The sequence below is a fragment of the Mesoplodon mirus genome, assembly GCF_964341445.2.
Source record: "Mesoplodon mirus genome assembly, chromosome: X".
In the NCBI taxonomy this organism is placed as follows: domain Eukaryota; kingdom Metazoa; phylum Chordata; class Mammalia; order Artiodactyla; family Ziphiidae; genus Mesoplodon; species Mesoplodon mirus.
Genome location: NC_138981.1, coordinates 28,135,545 through 28,158,501, shown reverse-complemented (window position 1 = coordinate 28,158,501; position 22,957 = coordinate 28,135,545). Strand labels below are relative to the sequence as shown.

Genomic DNA, 22,957 nt, shown 5'->3' with positions numbered 1-22,957 from the left:
AAGTATATATATTATAACTGAATCACTGCTGTAAAGCAGAAATTAATACAATATTGTAAATCAACTATAATTCAATTAAAAAAAAGGAAAAAAAAGACAATTTGTTAGGATGTTTCATTTGTTTCATTCTGAAATATATGCCAGGTCCAGGAAATAACTTGTCTTTGCTCCTAAGGACTTCCAAAAGTGTAGCTTCTAGAGTCTTCTCAAAGGTATCAATAATTTAATAAAAAATTAAAAAGAGGGGCCTCCCTGGTGGCGCAGTGGTTGAGAGTCCGCCTGCCAATGCAGGGGATACGGGTTCGTGCCCTGGTCTGGGAGGATCCCATATGCCGCGGAGCGGCTGGGCCCGTGAGCCATGGCTGCTGGGCCTGCGCATCCGGAGCCTGTGCTCCGCAACGGGAGAGGCCACAACAGTGAGAGGCCCGCATACCGCGAAAAAAAAAAAAAATTAAAAAGAGCATTCTGAATCCTGGGGTGTTTTCTCCTAAGCTTCTCTGGATAAGGTGAAATCAGAGTTATTATTACTAGGCTAACCTCAACCCAGGGCATTTCCCTAGAAGAGAGCTGATCTTGGACATCCAGTAATCCATGGTTCTCAGACTTAATTCCTTCATCTGTTTGTATCTCTTGCAGAATGTTAAGACATTATGAACACAGCTTTCTCAAAGTAGATTCTTTGAGAATAATACAGCGAGCATGTATTGAGCCCTTCCTTCTTAGGCGCTTGGTAATCAAGAATAATAATAACAACAGCAATAATAATAATGGTCTATTCTACTTCTAAAAGCTGGTAACTCAATGATGTAGAAAGAAAATTATGAAGCAAAGTGAAAAGTGTCATGATGGAAGCATGGGCACAGTATTATGAGAGCACAGAGGAGAGTCTTAATAATTATGCGAGGGTGTCACACCTATAAGTATACAACATGGATTCTCACGTTTGTCCTAGAATCACTCATACTTTCCATCACTAAGGTGCATAATGAGGAATTTTTAAATTCACATACCTAATACTCACTGGACTCTCCCCTGACCATATGCTAAGGAACACTAAGTATTTCTTATCAAGGGCAGATTATGTAACAGATGTTTGATTAGAGCCTCATTATTAATGCCAGGGGTCATTAGTAGCAAGCATTCGTCAGTGCTTAGACATAGTAACTCAAGAGGACACATGTTGGGAAAATGCTATTTCCCTGACAGCCATTTGATTTGTTGTCCATCTATTATATGTGAATTATTAGTTAGATTCAGTAAACTGTGATCTTTGCTTAGAGCTATCAATTGTCGAGAACGGGGTTAAGTGTAGGTTTGTGAACAAGTATCTTTTCTTTAACAACAACAAAAGCAACAAAAAGTCTTTGCCCGTTGAAGGATTCTGGTTCAAAGTTAGGAAAGGTAGTTTTATCAATTATACCTAGGGGGATGAGTCACAGTAGTTAAAGTACCCTTTTATTCCTCCTAAAGACAACAGATAAGCAGTGCCATGGCAACTAAATGTACAGTTCTTTGTGTACACAGTTAGAGTTCATGCATTGCTCAGAAACCTAGAGAAATCACAAAGTATAATTTTTCTCTCTTATATCTTTGACACCATTTGTTAGATTACTACCGAAATGTTACAGTAGCATTCGTTGTGGTTTAAGAACAGAGGGATGCTAGCCCAAGAAAGCACTGCATGCTGCTTTCCTAAGTAAATCTTGCTAAAGAGAGTGTCTTTTCCTATTAACTTTTGATGGAGATGAACATTTCCATGGCTCTGGGCTCACATACTTTTGTTGGACCCTATCTGAGTGAGATGGAGCTGGTGGCCTGGAATAATGTGCTGGAACACTACCACAATCGCAGCTCTCTAAGGAGGATTTCACTAATCCACTCACGGATCCATGGTAAAACCATGAATATACCTGAGATCATTTTTTTTTGATCTGACTACAAAGAAAGTTTGCTGAACAAATTGATGATGCAAATAACATCGTATACTACATGTCTTTCTTGAATAATGGTAAGGAAATAGGGGTCTTAAACTATTTGAGAAGTAAATTTGGAACACAAACAAAAAATGCTCTTCCTACATGAGAGCTAAATATGGTAATCAGAAAACAGAAGTGATGCTTTCAGGACCTAATTAATAAATGGCTTTATGAAAAAAATCCTTTGGATTAGCAACACTGGAGTTCTTTGCTTGAATTAGCTACAGGGCCTTCACATATGTTGCTTTCTCTACCTGGCTCCCTGTCTCTTACCTCTCCGCCATAGAATTTTCCATAGCCTTTAATCATTTACTAATTTTTGTGAGTATTTTGTTAATATATCTCTCCCCCAATAGACTAGACACTTTTGTATTTGTTCACTGTTGCCTACCTACCACTGTGGCCTGGTTCACAGAAGACACTCAAAACTTATTTTTTGAAAAAAAATATTATACACACACACATTTTGTGATCTCTTTCTCTGGGGAGTATCTTGTGGGTAATTAATTCTGTTCAGTAATTTAGCACCATAAAAGAATATTTTTGTAAGCATTATATTTATAGTCTATATTTCATAGAATGTTTACAGTAAAAAATAAACTTCACAATTAGTTCTTTTGGTTTTAAGTTATGGAAACCTGTTTGAACTAGTTTTAGCAAAAGGTAGTTTCTTAGATGCATATATGGCTATCTCACACAACGTCAAGGGCAGGGTGATGGTGTGAGATGGAGCTTTATCCAAAAACTGTGGAGAAACCAGAATTTGCTCTTCATATCTCAACTCTGCCTCTCATTATATATTTGTTTCATTCCTTTTCTCCCTCTCTCTCTCCACACCCACACCCCCACCGGTAGAATCACTTTTTGGTTCTATTTCTAAAGCACATGTCAGAAAATATCTACTGCCAACAGCCTGTGAGTTTGCAACATTTCCATTTAAGAGCTCAAAGTTTCACTGGATGATCATTTCCCAGTTCTAACTCTAAAATCCTGAGAATGGACTCAGATTAGCTCAGCCTGGGTCAGGAGCCAACCTCTGGCTATATCTCTACAGATGAGGTGGGGTCACTTTGTAAAAATGTGTTTGCTTCCACTGTAACCATTCAGAGGGAGGAGGGAGAAGGAAAAGCCAGTTCCCACAGACATGGGATTGCTGGGAAGGCAAAACCCAGCAGAGGGTTGTATGAAGAAGAAACCTGGTGATCTTTGCCCGCCACTTGCATCGACATCCTTACGGTTACCTTTTATTATGCGTTAATAAAGAAGCAGGCATTGAAGACTTGGTTTGTGGCGGGGCGGGGAACTGTTGTACCTCAATATGAATAATTTCTGCATTTCAGGGAGAAAAATAATGGAGGCAATGGAGACAGAAATTGAACATTTGGGAAGCAGCTGCATGACCCGATTAATTCTTCTCTATACTTTAAAACTATTTTTTCCTTATGCACAATAATATAATGAGATGAGATGTGAGAAGATTTTCTGATTATTCCCTTTATGACTATGTTGAATCTGTGATAAATTTAAGATGGAAGTAGGGCTGGGGATATCCTGGGCACTTGGGCATAATATTGGTTAATCTCTTTAGAATATGGTAATAAAGGCAGGCAGCCATCTTACAAAGGGATTATAGTGGGGACATTTCACAAAGTAAGAGTGGGATGGCCAGAAAAGCTGCCCCTCTGTCCTTTCAAATCAGATGTGAGGATAATCACAGAGATAACTATCTTGGCTTTCCAATGATAAGCAAGGCATCCTGTAATCATTCTATCCCTGATTAACTTTCACTGGTATTGATTTTAAAAGACATTTTTTTTTCATACAGAAACTAGAAGTGACTTTCAAAGAGAATAAGATCTCTTGGAGAAATGACATTCTCAATAAAAGAATTTTAAAAGAAGTCTCTAAACAAGGACATTGTTCCTACTGGCAAATGATATGACACCCATAGAAACATGGAATTGTATAGTTTGAAGATTCCTTAGAGAAATCATGACTAACCCTTTATTTTACAGACATGAAACCTAAAGTTCAATGATAAGGAGACATCTGTCCAAGATTCGAGTATATTCTAGGGAAAATAATCTAAAAAATTACTATCTAAGTATATTTAATAACAGCTAGTCTAGTAATAAGAGCAAGTAAGTCTAGCTCAATACATGTATAATCAAATATAAGAAAAAATCATGTTTCCATTCAAATAATGAAAATGAAACTTAGGCTCCTTTTTTGAGATTCATTCATTTATTTAAAAAAAATTACTGTTCTTACAAGTTATATGAAGAACTGTAACATTTTTGCTAAAAGTTTCAAATTCTTAAAATTGAATGAGGTCAATGGCTATTTAGGACAGGGGTCAGCAATCTATGGCCCATGCCTGTGTTTGTAAAAAAAAAAAAAAAAAAAGTTTTATTGGAACACAGCCATGCATATTCTTTTTTGCATTGTCTGTGGCTGCTTTTGTGCTGCAAAAGCCGAGCTGAGTAGTTGGGACTAAAACTGTATATCTCACAAGACTAAAATATGTACTATCTGGCCCCTTTAGAAAAAGTCTGCAGATCCCTGTCTTAGGGCACGTTTCCAAATGGCCATCTTGTAGCAGTCATGGTTATTTCATGAATATCAATTAATTCACCTTAATTAATCTAAAATTGTTTCATAATCAAATATTATATTGCATGTGACATGCATATAAGTATCTAGTAATAAAAAGTCAAATTTTTCTAGTCATAAACAATATTCCAATCTCCTACACTTTTTTTTTTGTATTTGCATAGGTATATGTTTTCATTTTAGCCTCATGTGGCTTTTATTTTACTTTTTTTTTAATTGAAGTATACTTGATGTACAATATTATATTATATAAGTTACAGGTGTATAATATAGTGATTCACAATTTTAAAGGTTATGCTCCATTTATAGTTTTATAAAATATTGGCTATATTCCCTGTGCTGTACAATATATCCTTATAGTTTATTTTATACCTAATAGTTTGTATCTCTCAATCCCATACCCCTATATTGCCCCTGCCTCCTTCCGTCTCCCCACTGGTAACCACTAGTTTGTTCTCTATATCTGTGAGTCTGCTTCTTTTTTTATTACATTCACTAGTTTGTTGTATTTTTTAGATCCTATAGACTTTAAAATGTTGATTTACCTATATTTCTCATATAAGAAAAAATTCTGCAGGCAGCACTTGAAACACATAAACAATGGTTGCCACTATAAAAAATGGATGCCACAGGCACTTATCTATGCCCTGATGATCTTCACACTACAATTGCACATTTGAAACATTAACAAAAATATTTTAGAAGTCACTTTTCCTAAAAAATGCTTTAGTTTATCATAGCTCTAAAGGAATGTAAAGCAAAGGTAAGAAACCTATGGGCCACATACCCACCTTTTTGAGAAATAATAGAAGACAATCCTTTGTTATTTAAAGGATACAGGTTTGAAAATTAATGACTTAACACTCCAATCCATGAACGTTCTTATCGGTCTCCTACTATGTGGCAAGTTCTAGTTAATAACTGAGGTTATAAAAAGGATAAGATATTATGTCTGCTTTTGAAGCACTGACAGTTTCTTGTACTTTATATTTACTAAGAACTTCTGGGACATTAACTAGCGTAGCTATTTTAGTTTATGAAAGCTGCAGCTCAGAATTCCTCTCTAATGAATTCATGTTTGTAGGATGCCAGTATTTTCTAGTAAACCAAGTGTTTGTTTTATCACAAAATTATTTCCTGGCACCACATCACAAAAAACCTTAACTTCATGAAGAATTAAACATACTGATAGCCTTATACTGAAGAGTTTGGGATAATATGGGAATTTGTTTTCTCTGAAACAACACAGCAGAAGAGTTGCTCTATTTCCAAAAATGCCAAGTGGTACATCAAGGTCAAGTAAGACTGTTTTCACCAAAGAAATTTATCCTATGTTTGTAACATCATAAATAACTATGAAGAGAATGTCTTCAAAACCATGAGATGTTAGATATGGATGGGACCTTACAAATCATTTTACAGCTTAAGAGTAATAAGTCAACTGAGGTGAGGTCAGAGGCAATTCCATGGTATTTGGAGAAGGATGAGGGGCAAGATACCCCTTGGCCCATGGCTTAGATTGAAGAATTCAAATTTAGATTTGGTATCATTTACAAATGAATTTATATACTCACTCAAAGACCTATTGATAGAACTGAAAAAAAGGTATTCATATTCTTTATATTTGTGTTAAATTACAAGTACATACCAACCACGTGGTACAATGAATTGATATTTAAAAAAATTAATCTCACCATTATTCTTTTGAATAGCACAGTAGATGTCATTTTTATGGTACGGAGTTAGTAAGTTATATATGTACATTATGAATATCAATTTGTGGTGGCGGGTCCTGCTGGCCAGTGCCTCCCTCCCGCCGCCTCCTGGCTCAGCTGGCTCTGGACACCGCCGCCAACCCCGCCTCGCCGCTTCTCGGAGCCACAGCTGCCCTCGGCCTAAGAGGTTTTAAAATGGAACACTCTGATGCAGCACCTAGTACCTATTACCAGCATTGCTCCGCCCCCGAGATCCCAGACTAAAAGGATGGTTTCTTCTGGACAAGTATATCCCACTTTGCTCTGCTCCATGCTATAGTTGCTAATTGTATGGCTGGGACCAAAATATACGAAGAATAGGCAGCCGTTCTCTTGCTGGGGGATTTTAGTGGTGTATACCCTTGGACGCACACTGCTCTCTCTCTCTATGTTCTGTGAGTTAGCGACGGGAGTATGGGAGGGCCAGTACAACTTCTTCTGTCAGGGCACACGCAGTGGAGGAGAAGCAGACATGAAGATCACCTGCGTGCTCTAGTGGTACTACTTCTCCAAGCTCATCGAGTTCATGGACACCTTCTTCTTCATCTTGCGCAAGAACAACCACCAGATCACAGTCCTGCACATGTACCACCGCGCCTCCATGCTCAACATCTGGTGGTTCGTGATGAACTGGGTCCTCTGTGGCCACTCTTATTTTGGTGCCACACTTAACAGCTTCATCCACGTCCACATGTACTCGTACTACAGTCTGTCGTCCGTCCCTTCCATGAGGCTGTAGCTCTGGCGGAAGAAGTACATCACTCAAGGGCAGCTGCTTCAGTTTGTGCTGGCCATCATCCATCATCTGCGGGGTCATCTAGCCATGCCGTGCGCCTTCCCTCTTGGTTGGTTGTATTTACAGATTGGATACATGATTTCTCTGGTTGCCCTCTTCACAAACTTCTATATTCAGACCTACAACAAGAAGGGGGCCTCCCGGAGGAGAGAACACCAGAAGGACCACCAGAACGGCTACGTGACGGCCGTAAACGGCCACACCAGCAGCTTTTCTTCCCTGGAAAACAATGTGAAGCCGAGGAAGCAGCGTAAGGCCCAAGGGTTGACATCTTATGAACCACGTCGTCTGATTGTAAACACATATGAATTGTGCCCAATGCTCGTTAACAGGTGCTGTAACTAGTTGGCCTACAATAGTGTGACTCACGTAGGACCTCTTCCATCAGTTCCAAACCCCTAGAAAATGTAGACAGATTACCCAAGTAGGCACAAGATTTTTAACATTTCTGGGCTCTCACCGACCCCTGCGCTAGACTGTGGAGAACGTGTTGTTTTAGTATACAACACTGCTGTTGCCTTATTAGTTATAGCATGATAGGTGCTGAATTGTGATTCACAATTTAATAACACTGTAATCCACACTTTTTTTGTTTGTTTGTTTGTTTTGTGGTACGCGGGCCTCTCACTGCTGTGGCCTCTCCCGTTGCGAAGCACGGGCTCCGGACGTGCAGGCACAGCGGCCATGGCTCACGGGCCCAGCCGCTCCGCGGCATGTGGGATCTTCTGGGACCGGGGCACGAACCCACGTCCCCTGCATCGGCAGGCGGACTCTCAACCACTGCACCACCAGGGAAGCCCCACACTTTTTCTTTAACGTAGATCATGCATGTGATTGTAAATTTGTATAATGTTGTTACAGTAGAGAAACACACATGCCTTAAAATTTAAAAGGTAGGGCCCAAAGCTAATTAGTTTAAATTAGGGTATGTTTCAAGTTTTTATTCATTTCTAAGAGCTCCGTTCAGAAAAATCAAAGACGGTAATTTATGAAACTATCGTGTGACACATAATGTCAAGTGACTTGTACATGTGAAATCGGCACCTTCAGTTTTGTAATATTGGCTTTAAATCAGGCAGGTTCAAATCTAGTGGAACAGTCAGTTTAACTTTTTAATAGATCTTTTTTTTTTATTGAGTGCCACTATGAATAATGTAAAACGGGAGGGGGGTTCTAAAGCAGTCTTGATGAAACTTCAAATATATATTCTTTGTCTTCAAGATTTTAGGAAGTGTGTAGGATGAGTAGGCCGTTTTAAAGTTCAGAAGTGCTAAGTGTTTTTATACAGGAGACGAAGCCCATTTTGCTTTCCACTTGTGAGAGCAGATATATATTTTCCAAGAGAGATGATTAAATGTTTACTATTTGACAGAGTCCCATAGATGAGCAGTGGGGAACTGGTTGCCAGGGTCTAGATTTGGATTGATTTCTGTACTGCTATCTGTTTTGACACAAACTTCTTTTGAAAATGTGCCTAGCTTACCAAAATGAATAAAGGTGGGGAAAGGACCTTAAATTTAAGGTAAAATTAAACAGATAGCTGCAGCATGAGAGAACTGGGAAACTGGATAGAGATGGTTTGTTTAATGTAAATCTAACAGCATCTGTAATTTTTTTTCCTGCTTCGAATCTAAAGGTTTAGAAATACTTGTTTAAAAATAAGACCGGGCTTCCCTGGTGGCGCAGTGGTTGAGAGTCCGCCTGCCGATGCAGGGGACACGGGTTCGTGCCCCGGTCTGGGAGGATCCCACATGCCGCGGAGCGGCTGGGCCCGTGAGCCATGGCCGCTGAGCCTGCACGTCCGGAGCCTGTGCTCCACAACGGGAGAGGCCACAACAGTGAGAGGCCCACATACCGCAAAAAAAAAAAATAAAATAAAATAAAAAATAAATAAATAAATAAATAAAAATAAGACCGCTTATCATAAAATCATGTCTCACACCCTAGAGGCAGTGATCAAACAGATAAGGACTGTTGTGTGTGTCATTTTAAAGTGCTGGAATTTAGCCTCTGAATACCTCCTCCATTGGAGGGAAAAACATTCATTGAACCACTCATGACACATCTGAGAAGGTCGTTGACAATGTATAAATGAATTGGTGGTTTGATATTTATGTAAATATCAGTTTATCATGCTTTAATTTTGCACATTCATATTATAGGGAGCCAGTTGGTTCTCTTAATTAGTCTTGTGGGTTTTCTGTTTGGAAGGAGTCACAGCATCTGTTTACATTTACCTTATCAAATCGAGAATGTATATATTTGTAAATGTATGTCTTCTTAGGTACTAGCTAGCGAATGTCTTTACATATTTCATTACAGAAACTATAACATTCAATAGTGTGCTGTCAGAGTGTGCTTTAGCTCATCTGCATATACCCACAATGTTAAATAATGTCTATAATCATTAAAATGTTTTTGATTAAAAAAAATTTGTAACCTTGACTTGGCATGTCATTTTTTTACATTCTAAAAAAAAAAAAGTAGACATGGTCTTGAGTTACCTAAGTGTTTAGAAGCCACAGAGGAAGTGGCATGCTAAGGTGGCATGGCCATGAAGGAATGAAACTGGAACTAAAGCCTGAGATCCAGATCCAATCTAGCATACGGTCCCTGCACTTATGTATATTGGTATTAGGACCCCAGTGAAGCCATGTTCTGGTTGAAGTAAGATATTATATCATAATATCCATACCTACCCATCCCTCAACTACAACATACTGCACATAGTAAGTATATATTAAATGTATGCTTTCTTCATTCACACTGTAACTGACTTCCCCAATAATTTGGAATGAGAGGATATTAAGAATAAATCACTAAGGAAACAATGGATTGCCCGAGGTAAATTATCCAAACCAGATATTTGATCCACTGTTGGATCAAATATTTGGATCAAATATCAAACCAGATATTTGATCCACTGTTGCAGTTTTGAAAAATGAGAAATACAGGAACACATTTAGGTCTGTGCTATACATTACCCCAAGTGGAGAGCTATTGTTATGAGCTTAACTCAGGTCAACTTAGGCCTCAAACCCTACTTTAAATGCCTTTCTTGCAGAGGAACCAAGTATCAAAACTAAAACAAACCAGAAAAACGACTACACTTTGATTGTAAGCATGAACAGCAAGTCTGAGACCTTTCTTTTGTTGATTTGAATAATTACTTTAATTTTTACTATAATATTGATAGTGTAGACCTGGCCTCACTGTAAAAGATAAAAAAAGGAGGAAAAATACTCATAGCATACATACATAAAAAATATATCCCATTAGGAAAATGGGGAAAATGTATAGAAGAGGGAACTCGACGAAAAATCATGAAAATTTTCAACTTTACTACTGATCAATAAAATATAAATTAAGATTAGACAAGATTTCTATCACATTATTTTTTTATCATACTTATAAATGGCAAGGATATGGAGAAATAGAAACTCTTAGACAGTACTACTGCATATACAAATCAGAACAACTATTTTGAAGAACAATTTGGAAATATATGTCAAACACATGCAAGTCTTATTGCTTCATGCCTCCACTTCTAGTTATAGACCCTAGGAAAACACTTAATTCTTGAGCATAAAGATGCAGGTACATGAATGTTCATTACAGTATTGTTCATTATTGCCACATAACAAGAAAATCTAAATTACCAATCACAATAGATTAATAAAAAATGAGTAATATTTATTCAATGGGCTATTATAGAGCAGTTAAAATGGATAAACTTGAGCTACAGGTATCAAACTTGATAAGTATCTAGACATAATGATAAACAAGGGAATGGAATTACTCAGAACAGAATTACAATGGAATACTACACAGCCATAAAAAGAATGAAATGCTGCCATGTGCAGCAATGTGGTTGGACCTAGACAATATTATGCTTAGTGAAATAAGTCAGAGACAAAAAGGCAAGTACTGTATGATATCACTTATATGTGGAACCTAAAAAGTAATACAAATGAAGGTATATGCAAAATAGAAACAGACTCAGATATAGAAAACCAACATGTGGTTACCAAAAGGGAGAGGGAAGGGAGGAGGGACAAAGTAGGGATATGGGATTAATAGATGCAAACTACTATGTATAAAATAGATAAGAAATAGGGATATTATTTATAGCACAGGGAATTATAGCCATTATCTTATAATAAACTATAATGCAGCATAATCTTCAAAAACACTCAATCACTATGCTGTTCACATGAAACTAATAAAATATTGTAAGTTAACTATACTTCAATTTAAAAAAGACATAATGATAAACTAAAAAAAGAAAAATTTCAGAAGAATAGGTGAGCATAATAGCTTTATATAAACTTTAAAATATGCAAAATTATGCTCTATATTCTTCACATCTATAGGAAGTGAAAGCTGTTAAACAGGCATGAAAACAAACATCGAATTTAAAATAACAGTTACTTCTGTGGTGAAAGTAGGCAAAGGGAAAAGAAAGAGTACATGGAGAACTTGGAATTTATCTAATGTTTTATTTTCTTTTTATTTGAAGTAAATATGGCAAAATGTTAAGATCTTATAAAGCTGAATGAATGGTGGATACATAAATGTAAATGGTATATCAGTGTTTTCAAACTGTGGGATGACACCCGTACTGTGGGTCTGAAATCACTTTGAAAGATTGAGGCTTATATTTTTAAAAAGAATAAAGTAAAAAAAAATAGTAAATATCAGTGTAAACTGCAGTACATCTAAACAGTGTTTTGTGGATAGTTTGCTTCAGTTATTTGTATATTTATGTATGTATGTAAATGTGATATAAAATAGGTTTTCTTACTCTGAACTTTGGGTAAAAATGTTTTAAAGGTACTGTATTATATTATTCTATACCATTTCTATATTTTCAAAATATTTCATATTTAAATTAAAAAAATATATTATGAATTGAAAATATTGGGAATCAGTAGAGCTTTAAAAGACAGCTATAACTTTTAAATCACAGAATTAGGTCTGTTTAACCACTTATAATGTTAAATATATTTTTAAAAATATTGATATCTCAAAAGGATAAATGAGTCAGTGAACATGAAATTTGAACTGAGTCTCCGAGTTACAATTTTTTTTTTTTCTTTTCTTTCGGTACGCGGCCCTCTCACTGTTGTGGCCTCTCCCGTCACGGAGCACAGGCTCCGGACGCGCAGGCTCAGTGGCCATGGCTCACGGGCCCAGCCGCTCCGCGGCATGTGGGATCCTCCCGGACCGGGGCACGAACCTGTGTCCCCTGCATCGGCAGACGGACCCTCAACCACTGCGCCACCAGGGAAGCCCCCGAGTTACAATTTAATGTTTAGTTCTCTGAGTTAAATTGCTTTTTATAAATCAAAGTTTTTCTAAATCTTAAATCCCATTCAGACATGTTTATTTTGCTGTATTTGAAATAAAGCTTAATATATTGGCATTTTTAAGTTAGTTATCATTTAGGTTTCTTGGAGATGTAACTCTGGAAGTGTAATGAGAAATCCTTACATGATGAGTAACCATCAGAAACTAGATTAAGAGAATAAATGAGGGGCTTCCCTGGTGGCGCAGTGGTTGGGGGTCCGCCTGCCGATGCAGGGGACGCGGGTTCGTGCCCCGGTCTGGGAAGATCCCGCGTGCCGCGGAGCGGCTGGGCCCGTGGGCCATGGCCGCTGGGCCTGCGCGTCCGGAGCCTGTGCTCTGCAGCGGGAGAGGCCACAATGGTGAGAGGCCCGTGTACCGCAAAAAAAAAAAAAAAAAAAAAGAGAGAGAATAAATGAGAAAGCAGGCCAATGACTTTTGACCCTTATATTTGTATATTTTTTTCTTATTTTTCTCTACTAGGACAGGGTTCCAAAGCTTCCACAATAGCCAATATGCTTGGCCTCTGATACACACAAATTATTTACTCCATTTATGTATCACTTATGTCAGATAGTATGTTAAGTTCTAATAAACTGAGTGGGAGATGGCAGGGGGAGAAACCTGTATAAAATAGTTCCAAAATGAAGCCCTTATCCTGTGGAAAGCTTTCAGAAAATATACCTATGATTTCAAAACTGTGTTTGTCTTTTTGCAGAAGGTATTAACAAAAGCCAGCTCATATACATTTCTATTTAAAGTTTTCTTAGTGTCATTGATACTAGTTGTAAATTATTAAAATTGGAAGATATTGAATGAAATCAAGACAACTACAGACTATACTGGCATTCGTTAGCATATCCTTGACATCTAGATTTATCTATTCTAATAAGCTATATAATGCACAGAAACACAATTTTAAAATGCTTTAGTAACAAAATGTATTTATCACTGAATTTATACCTTTGGCACTCAAAAAAGATGCAGATGGGCCATAATTCATAGGGTCTATATATCTTCCAAATTAGTTTGTTTGCTTTATTCATGTCTGCTACTTTCAAAAAGGATTTTGAGATAGATTGTAATAAAAGGCCCATGCAATAGGCTTGTTGACCGGAAGATAAATTATCTAAAGCATTATAGTAAGGAAGAGAAGAAACGGTTATTGAGGGGTGGGTGAAGAACATATAATTATACAATAGTATTAGCTAAGAAGAGTTACTTTAATTATCTACTAAATTTAGCCTGTACTTCCTGGAAGTCAAGACAAATTTTTAAAAATCAGTATGAATCGTATATGTCTAGTTGTAGTTAATCAGAATAGATAAATTCGAGTTTTAAATCTAAGGGACACAACTTTTAAAAAAAAATCATGAATTTTTCCATAAGGAACACTCAACAACATAATGGATGACATTTTGAGTATTCAATGGGGTTTTAGAGAAGTCATTGAAACAGTCTTCCCTTGACCATGTTGTATGTCAAACCGTGATAAAAAGCTAAAGGGGATCTTGTTTGTGTAGCTCAGCAGGCTGTATATTACAGATGTACAATGATTCCATCAGTAATAATTTATAAGTTTGGCAGCTAACATACTTGAGGAAAAAATATTGTTTGAAACAACCTTGGTAGACCAAAGAGGGTGGATTATTTGAGAAAATGGATACTTCAAATGAGAAGAATGTTTTTGTTACCTAGTATGGTAAACTGAATATTGGCCCCCAAAGAGAGCCAGGTCCTAATCCCTGGAATTTGTGAATGTCACTTTATATGGAAAAAGGAACTTTGCTGATACAATGAAGTTAAGGATTGTGAGATGGGGAGATTATCCTGGATTATCCAGGTGGTCCTTAAATTTAATCACAAATCTCCTTTTGAGAAAGAGGCAGAGAGATTTGACTACAGAGATAGAAATCAATGGGTTACTGATGCAAGATGTTATGCTGCTGGGTTTTTTTTTTTTTTGGCGGTACGCGGGCTTCTCACTGCTGTGGCCTCTCCCGTTGCGGAGCACAGGCTCCGGATGCGCAGGCCCAGCGGCCATGGCTCACGGGCCCAGCCGCTCCACGGCATGTGGGATCTTCCCAGACCGGGGCACGAACCCGTGTCCCCTGCATCGGCAGGCGGACTCGTAACCACTGCGCCACCAGGGAAGCCCTATGCTGCCGGTTTTGAAGATGGAAGAAGGAACAAAGGAATGTAAGAAATGTAGCTCTAGAAGCTCGAAAAGGCAAGGAAACTGATTCTCTCCTAGAGCTTCCAGAGGAAGGATAGCCCTACTGACACCTTGATTTTGGTCCAGTAAAACTGATTTTGGATTTCTGACTTCCAGAACTTAAAGAGAATAAATGTATATTGTTTTATGCCACCAAGTTTGTGTTAAGTTGTCACAGCAGCCACAAGAAACTAGTCTACCTAGGATAACATGAAAAGTATCTTTACCAGAAGTAAAATATTTTAAAGTATCATATGCCATAGGATACTTGCCCAGTGTTACTACAGTCTGAATGTTTGTGTCCCCCCCTCAAATTCATATGTTGAAATCCTAGTGCCCAATGTGATGGTATTAGGAGATAGCACATTTGGGACATAATTAGGTCATGAGGGTGGAACCCTGATGAATGAGATTAATGCCCTTAAAAAGAAGCCCTAGAGAACTACCATGTCCCTGCCACCATGTGAGGACACAGGAAGAGGTCTGCAGCGTGGAAGAGGGCCCTCACACAATTCTGGCACCCTGAACTAGGACTTCTAGCCTCCAAAACTGTGAGAAATAAACTTCTGTTATTTATAATCTACCCAGTCTATTGTATTTTTACACACAGAATGTAAGGAAATCAATTGCTGATTGCTTGGGGGTGGGGTTGAAAACTTACAGGCTAATCAGCGTTTTTAAATCTAATATTAAAATCCTAAGAGGATAATTTCAGGGCTAGTTATGAATTTTCTGGTTTTTCTTATGTATTTTAGATAATATTTGCAGTGTTCTCTTATTGCATTTTTGGTAACATTTTCAGTATTCTCTGGGAAATTAAGTAAAAGGCTGACTCTAGAATATAAGGCCCAGTGTGAAAATAGGGCCTCTTCCTCCTCTCTGGGTTGAAAGATTGGACCTTATTTGTAATTTACAAAATCTGTGGTTTGTAGAGCAGCTGAACCAACAGGAGTCAACAGCATTCTTATTTGAAAGCTGATTTCCTTTAGTAAAGCGTCAATACTGGGTGTGACAAAATAGACAAGAAACAACAGTTCTTCAACTGACAATGCTATATTAGTGGGGATCCAGGCTGTGAAGCAGACTACCTGGAGTGTTCTTCCTTAAATTACTGATACAAACCACTTTAGGAGCTCTAAAGAAACAAATCGACGAGGGCATAAGCCTAGAGCGTCCTGCCCTGTTTTTCAAGAGGCTGAAGCAGGGTTGCCCAGTGCAGACATGAGAGCTTTAGAGTTTAAAAAAAAATGAGGGAGTCAGCAGGATGAACCCAGGAAGTCTGATGTATCAAGCCTCTAGTAAAAGCTTCTCTGGTGGCTGGCTTTGAAATGCAGACATTCAAGCTGTATAGCTGAGTTTCCCCTGGATGTTGGCTGTTTGCTAATGCATGATAACCAGCACGTCCTGACCTAGATGAACTGCCCCACTGGCTGCTAGAGATTGCCATCATTAGGGACCTTGCTTCCTCTGTGCTCCCAGAGGACCCTGCATCTGCTCCTGCACATTTTCATACTGCACTGAAGTTATTCATTTATCTGTCTCTTCCACATGCATCTTGGCTTATTTCTTTTTGTGTCTCTAGCACTGGCATAGTGCCTAGTATTTAGAAAAAGCTGAATAAATGTTTGCTCTATGAATGAATGGAAGGAAACTCTGGATAAGTCTTCTGACAAAATCATTAGCCAGGATCTTTAAATTCTAGGAATCTTGAGGCTGATGGGGAATTTGACAACGCAGGGATCAGGTTGTTACCACTTGAACCCACTTATCAATCTTGGCATCACTAAAAGTGATAATCAGACACTAGGGAGTCACTGCTACACGCTCCTGTCAACCCTACTGAAGTTCTCCCACTTCACTGGGATTGCTTGGACTGGAAGCTGTATGCGGACAGGCACTTAATTTTACTCATTTTGACGTTAGAAGAATATAGAATAGTGCCTAACATATAGGTGATCCCTAAATTGTTATCCAATGAGTGAGTAAGCTTATAGAGGACAGAGTTGAGAAGGTAGAGATGGATGATAGGGAAATCAGAAAACAAGTGCTTATAACAGTCCGAGTATAAGTGACAATACCTGGTTTGGACTTTGCCACCCTCAACAGAGTTCCGCAGTATTGCTTCCAGTGGCAAACACGCCTTTCAGGGGCTCTGGAGTGGATTTTCCTGCTGTATATCCACTCCCCTGGCCTGGCTTCCCTCAAGAATCCCTCCTGGATCTTCCAGTTGTGCCCATTCATTTTGTTCCCTCCAAATCAGGGCTCTGGTGGGCCTCTAGTGACCCTGAATTAGCGTAACATAACATGACGCACTGTACCACTAACACTGATAGCCGTAAGAGCATAACAATAAACCAGGAATTCTGAGGACTCCCCTTCCCGCGCATCTCCCGGACTCCCAAAAGAACTATCTCAGAAAATGTACTTCCAACCTGTCTCCATCTCAGAGCAACGATGACACTCTGATCACTGTGGCCTCACCCACAAAGATGAGTTCTCTCACCTGCTCCAGCATCCACAGTGATACTTTTGTAGGGACCCTGTCTCCTGTTCCTACTGAAACTACTTGAATGTGTGGTCTCCAGCATTTAATGATCTCTGCAAACTCCAATGAGCCCCACTCATTGGAGGGCCCCCTTAACACCCATCTATTCAAAGCACATCACTCATTGCCCACAATCTAGCAGTGAGACCAAGTGCAGAGATAGGATGCTGGAAGAATACATTTTCCACAGATACAATTCCTAAGTTCCCTCCCCACACCTCTACTTCAAGAACTCTCCCAGAACCTCCCTCTCCACATTTCTATCCTTCAGTGGTGCTTGACTACGAGAGAGAAACAAAAGTATTTAAATTCATGTTATTTTTATATGATTAAAATGCTATGGTACATAACATTTTGTGTATATACTATTTATGCTTACTCATTTGTTTTTCTTCAAGTTGGATCGAAAGACTTTCCAATTCCTAAGATTTGTAAGTAGCACGTATTTTTGGTGGAAGTGGTGTTCTGTTAAACCATACAGAGTAACTCTTTGGAAAAGTCACAATATCAAGCAAGGCCACACTACACATTTTTTCTCTGGCAGGAGAATTAGATTGACAACCACACTGCTTTTCCTATTTTTGCCCTTGTGCAGATACATTTAGAAGAGCTGTATAATATGTGCTTTTTTAAAACACACTTATATTTTTACCATTCACTAAAGGAATGAACGATACCATAAAATCTTAGTCTTTAGGTATTTGGAGGTAGGGGTTAACTCCATAGAGCAGTCTTCTGTCCACCTGTGTGTGCACACTCCAACAAGCGTTTTAGAATTCTGAGAACTTTGCAAACGATGTTATCATGCAGAATATTCTTGAGAAAAGATGTTTCATTAAAAAAAAACTTCTATCGACTTAAATAACAGACAGTCTATTCTGATCTATTCTTTTTTTTTTTTCTTACAGTAACCATTTTTTGCTGTGCAGACATTACTGTTTGCTCAGAGGAATACCAGGTATTTGTTCAGGCAGCTTTCAAAGGAAAGAACGTACTTTTTTTTGCTCCTTTCCTAGTTGTCTGGACTAATATTAACTTCATGTGTAAATAAAAGGAGAAGGTGAGTCTATTTTGTGTTTTACTTTTTTTACTAATGAAAGAAAATGTGATGCAACGTCCCTAACTCAGCCGATTAATAAGTATTTCCTATTCAGAATCTGCAGAAGAATTTTAAGGGAGTCAAATAGTTTCCAGAGTTTTATTCAGTTCTTTAAGCTCTAAATACTATAAAATAGAAATTATTTTAGAATAGCCACTTTTTAAATAGTCAAAACTACTTTTCAAAATCTTGAAATCTTTCATCATTATATCCACTTCATTGGGCCACAGAAGCACCAAAGGGAGCTGTCACAACAGAGGTTTGTGCACACCAGAGTCTCAACTGGGACACAGATTATTACCTTGAGAATCTGGCAGTTTGCCTAAAAATTGGAAGTTTGAGCAAATAAAGCAAGTAGACCATGGGCAGTGTGTGTGCGTTTGTTAGCCGCTATAATTATTCCAGGTGAGTTCAGTCTCTCAGAAGATCCTTGACCCTAATTTTGAGCCTAAAAGATGACAAATAAGTGCTTGATAACATAGTAACATAGTATTTTAAAAATCGATCTCTCCTGTCATGTCCTACCATGGCCAAAGTTTCCCTGATCAAATAAGCCCATTGCCCCTTTTAGCTCTATCATTTATAGCAAACTTTGTTGTTGTTGTTAAATTTATGATTTTTCACTGCCCTCCTAGGCAGATAGTTGATGGTAAGAGTCTTTTTTTCTTTTTCTTTTGTTTTCTGCTGCAAATAAGAACACTATTAAGCAGTTTGGGGAGGGAGCAAATAGGTACTGAATTATTAAGACAGAACGTGAGAAGAAGCCAAATAGCCTTGCATAAGAAATGCTGAGGGAAGAGGGGACAGACAAACTAGGGGTATGGGATTAACAGTCAGACTACTGTGTATAAAACAGATAAGCGACAAGGATATACTGTATATAGCACAGGGAATTATAGCCATTACCTTGTAATAACTTATAATGGAGTATAATCTGCAAAAATACTGAATCACTATGCTGTACACTTGAAACTAATATAATATTGTAAATCAGCTATACTTCAATAAAATAGATAGGTAGGCAGACAAAAATGCTGAGAGACTGAAGTCCTCAGAGGAAGAGCAAGTACGTGGATTTGAATATTTTGGCCTGTTCTATCCAAAAGGGTACTCACCAGCTACTTGTAGCTATTAAGCACTTGAAAAGTGGATGGATTTCGAAGACAGTACAAAAAAAGACTGTAAAATAGCTCATCAATAAATTTTTATGATATCACATGTCGCAATGGCAATATTTTGGAAATACTTGGTTAGAAAAATATATTATTAAAATTAATTTCACCTGTTTTTTTTACTTTTAATATAACTAATTATTATATTTAAAATCACATATTGTGATTGGCATTACAATTCTATTCGATAGTGCTGATTTAAAAAATTCACTTCAGAAGGAGTGAGTAAAAGAAATTTTAAGCCAGTTAACTAGAGGTTTAAAATAGTCAAATTAACAGAGGTATATGTTGAATCTAAAAGCCAATAAATAATGAATACGCATTCCCTGAGGGCAGGAACCCAGTGTGTCATATTCATCTGCACATTCTCAGCAACTAGCACAGTTTCTGTCATGTACTAAGCACTCAGCAAATAAATGCATGAATAATGAATCACTCAAATTAGAATTATGAAATAAGTAGAGAGAAAGTGCTAGAGTGTCACCAAATATTTTTTAAAGAACTGTATTAAGGTCCTTACGTACTTCCTAACCAAAAAGAAATTCTTCAGTAATAATTAAGGATCTCTATTGGTAAAGTGCACAGTCAACTTAGAAACAAGTTTCAGAAACTTACTAGAGACTTTCTTTTTTAACACATACTACAGAAGGGAGGTGAATGGAGGAGTGTCAGTCTGGGATCTGCTGGTTCCTTTTTAATGAAATTTGCTACCATACAACATAGGAATGGAACTAAATATCGTGCCCTTTCATTACAGGTTTAACACACTTTTTTTACCCCAAAAGTTTCTCAATCTAGCATTGATAGATGGGCTTCAGGGACACATAAATCCTCCAAAAATGTGTGCAAAATTGTATTTGTGCAAATGTATGTTTTGGGGAGAGAATACTATGGCTGTCATCAAAGGAGTCCAATGACAATAAACATATTACCCGGCCACTGCTCTACTGCAACATTAAATAGGATCAGGGTGAAAGTAAGATAACGACATCTTGTTTTGGTTTCAACATTAGGGGAAGTTATCCTTTGGCTGGAAAGCACTGGATCCTTTTCTGTTTTTCACACATTACCCAAGAGGTTTGACTTTCTAGAACTTTTCTTAGAGATTTCAGGTAGCCCGACCAACATTGTAAAATATTCTAAAAAGACAAAAATAATTTAACAGCTATAAAAATGTTTGAAAATGCAAATCAATGTGTTGTTTACTGGAAATATAGTATTTTTGGAATCAATTCTGGCCATGATGAAAAATTTTAAAGTAGGTCCTAAACATCTTTAAAATTGTTCCTCTGCCCATACCACCAATCATCCTAATGAAATCAGTATCTGTTTTCTTACTGGCATTTAGCTTCCTTACTTTCTAAGTTAGGCTCTATCAGGGTCGGCTCTGAATATATTAAATACAGATAAATCATATGATTTGATACAAAGGAGGAATGAGATGCCTGCCCAGACTTTGCTCCCCTCTTTTCTGATAATAGCTCGCCAAGTCTCTTTTGGAGAATTACCTCTTACTCACTGGAGAGAGTCTTAATGAGAAGCCAAGAAGTTCACTTTAGACCTACCCTCGACACATACTTCAAGAAGAATGTGTGGCTCAAGCTCTGGCAATCAGACTTTTTCTTCAAACTGAACTCTTACAAACAGAATGCAACGGAAAAATGAAAAATGGTGGGATTTCATTCATCCTGGTGGTCAGACCCTGAGGATCCTAGGAGGTTCTTGGTACTTAGATCCCCAGAGCTGCTCTGTCTCTGAATCTTTCTTAAATCAGATTCTTATGCTTTTCCTTTAATTTCCAGTAAATTCAGTGGTAGACAGTGGCTCTTTGTAAAGTGGATACATAATCTGAGACTAGTAATTTACTTATTCCTCAAAAGTAAAAAAGAAGTTGAACATCTCTTCTCCATGAACTACTGAGGGCTCAAAATATTGATCTATCTAGGAAGACTTTATTACGTCATTTGAGACATGTGAAACATTAAAAAATAGTTAAGCTGATTTACACTGAAGGCCAACTGACTCTGAGTTCAAGAGGTACACTGATGAGAGGATCATGAGGTCTGGGGTAGCCTAGAAAGATATAAGATGGGACGTGACCCAAAACTCACAAAAAGGGATAGATTTTCAGAAAACTGACATGAGAGAAGAACAATTCAGGTGGGGAACAGCTTGACCAATTACACAGAGGAAACATATCCAATTGGCCACTAGGGAGAGTTTGTATATGGGAGAGCTAGGAATAAAGTTGGAACAGTTTGAAGACACTCAAAAGCCATGCTAAAATGTTTGGGCCGTATTGTGCAGGCAATAGAGAATCTGTGTAATTACTTTAATGTGTAAAATAGCTTGACCCGGGGCAAGACTGGACAGGTATGGGATTTCCATAATACCTCACATTCTAGGTGGAAAGGAAATGGAGCAGGATGGTGGTGATGAAAATGAAAATGGATTACCTGATGGTAGAAATCACACAAACGGAGATTCCATAAGATTTGATAAATGGCTGAACTGATATGGAAGGGAGAGGTTTCGACCAATCAAACCATGATTCCAAGGTTATCAGCATAAATTATGGAAAAGCAATAATACTTTGAACTTGGTAGTCCAAGGGAGAAACTATTTTGATAATTATAATGTGTATGTAATTTCCTTTTTCTATATGCCCTTTTTGATATGTATAAGGGGAAGTGCTGAAAGGCAGCTCACACTTCAAATACCAAGGAAGCTAATACACCACTCCTACTGCTGAATATTTGTCCCTTTTATTTTGAGAAGTTGATTGAAGATAATTTCCCATCCTTCCTACCTTTCTTCCTTCCTTTCTGTTTTTAGAAACTTCCTTTGATGGTGTCAGTAGCTACTCTATCCCTAAAACTTAATAAGAATATTTTTACAGGTACCTACTTTTGGCTAAAGCAACAGGCTTCCCTGATCTGGGCTACTTCTGGGACTAACCTTTAAGTGGCCTGGCAGCTCCCACCTTTCCTTTCGTGGAACCCAGCTGCCATGCTATTAGGAAGCTTAGGCTATCCTGTTGAAGAGAGAGGCCACATGGAGGGGCCTTAGAGGGAAAGACACGATGTGGAAAGTGGGGCCATCTTAGACCTTTCAGCCCAGTCTAGCCTCCAGCTGAAAGCAACTGCACAACTCTAGAGCCCACACCAAGTGGAGCAGAAAATCTACCCAGTCTATGTACAGAATTCTCAAATATTATAGACATTCATTGTTTTAGCTGCTATATTTGTGAAGTAATAGAAAATTGAAACAGAAAGGTTGAGTTTGAGGTGTCTCTGAGATAGTTAGGCAGCGATCTCCAACTGTAAGAAGCTCATAGAGAAACTGGAAATACAGATTTTGAAGCTATTCACTTAAAGATGATGAATAAAGTCAGTAACATGCAAGAGATTATCTATGACAAGAGTATAAAATAAGATGAGG

General features: G+C 38.0%; 1 protein-coding gene and 1 pseudogene across 2 annotated transcripts in view; one reads left to right on the top strand and one right to left on the bottom strand.

The window, feature by feature from the left end:
• IL1RAPL1 (interleukin 1 receptor accessory protein like 1) overlaps positions 1-22,957 on the bottom strand; it is a gene marked incomplete at both ends in the record, with an annotated part of 1,118,841 nt that overhangs the window by 312,035 nt on the left and 783,849 nt on the right. The gene's annotated exons all lie outside the window — the stretch shown is intronic.
• LOC309796472 (very long chain fatty acid elongase 5-like) lies at positions 6,436-7,393 on the top strand (annotated as a pseudogene). Its single transcript has 2 exons — positions 6,436-7,002; positions 7,125-7,393. The product of its transcript is annotated as a very long chain fatty acid elongase 5-like (transcript).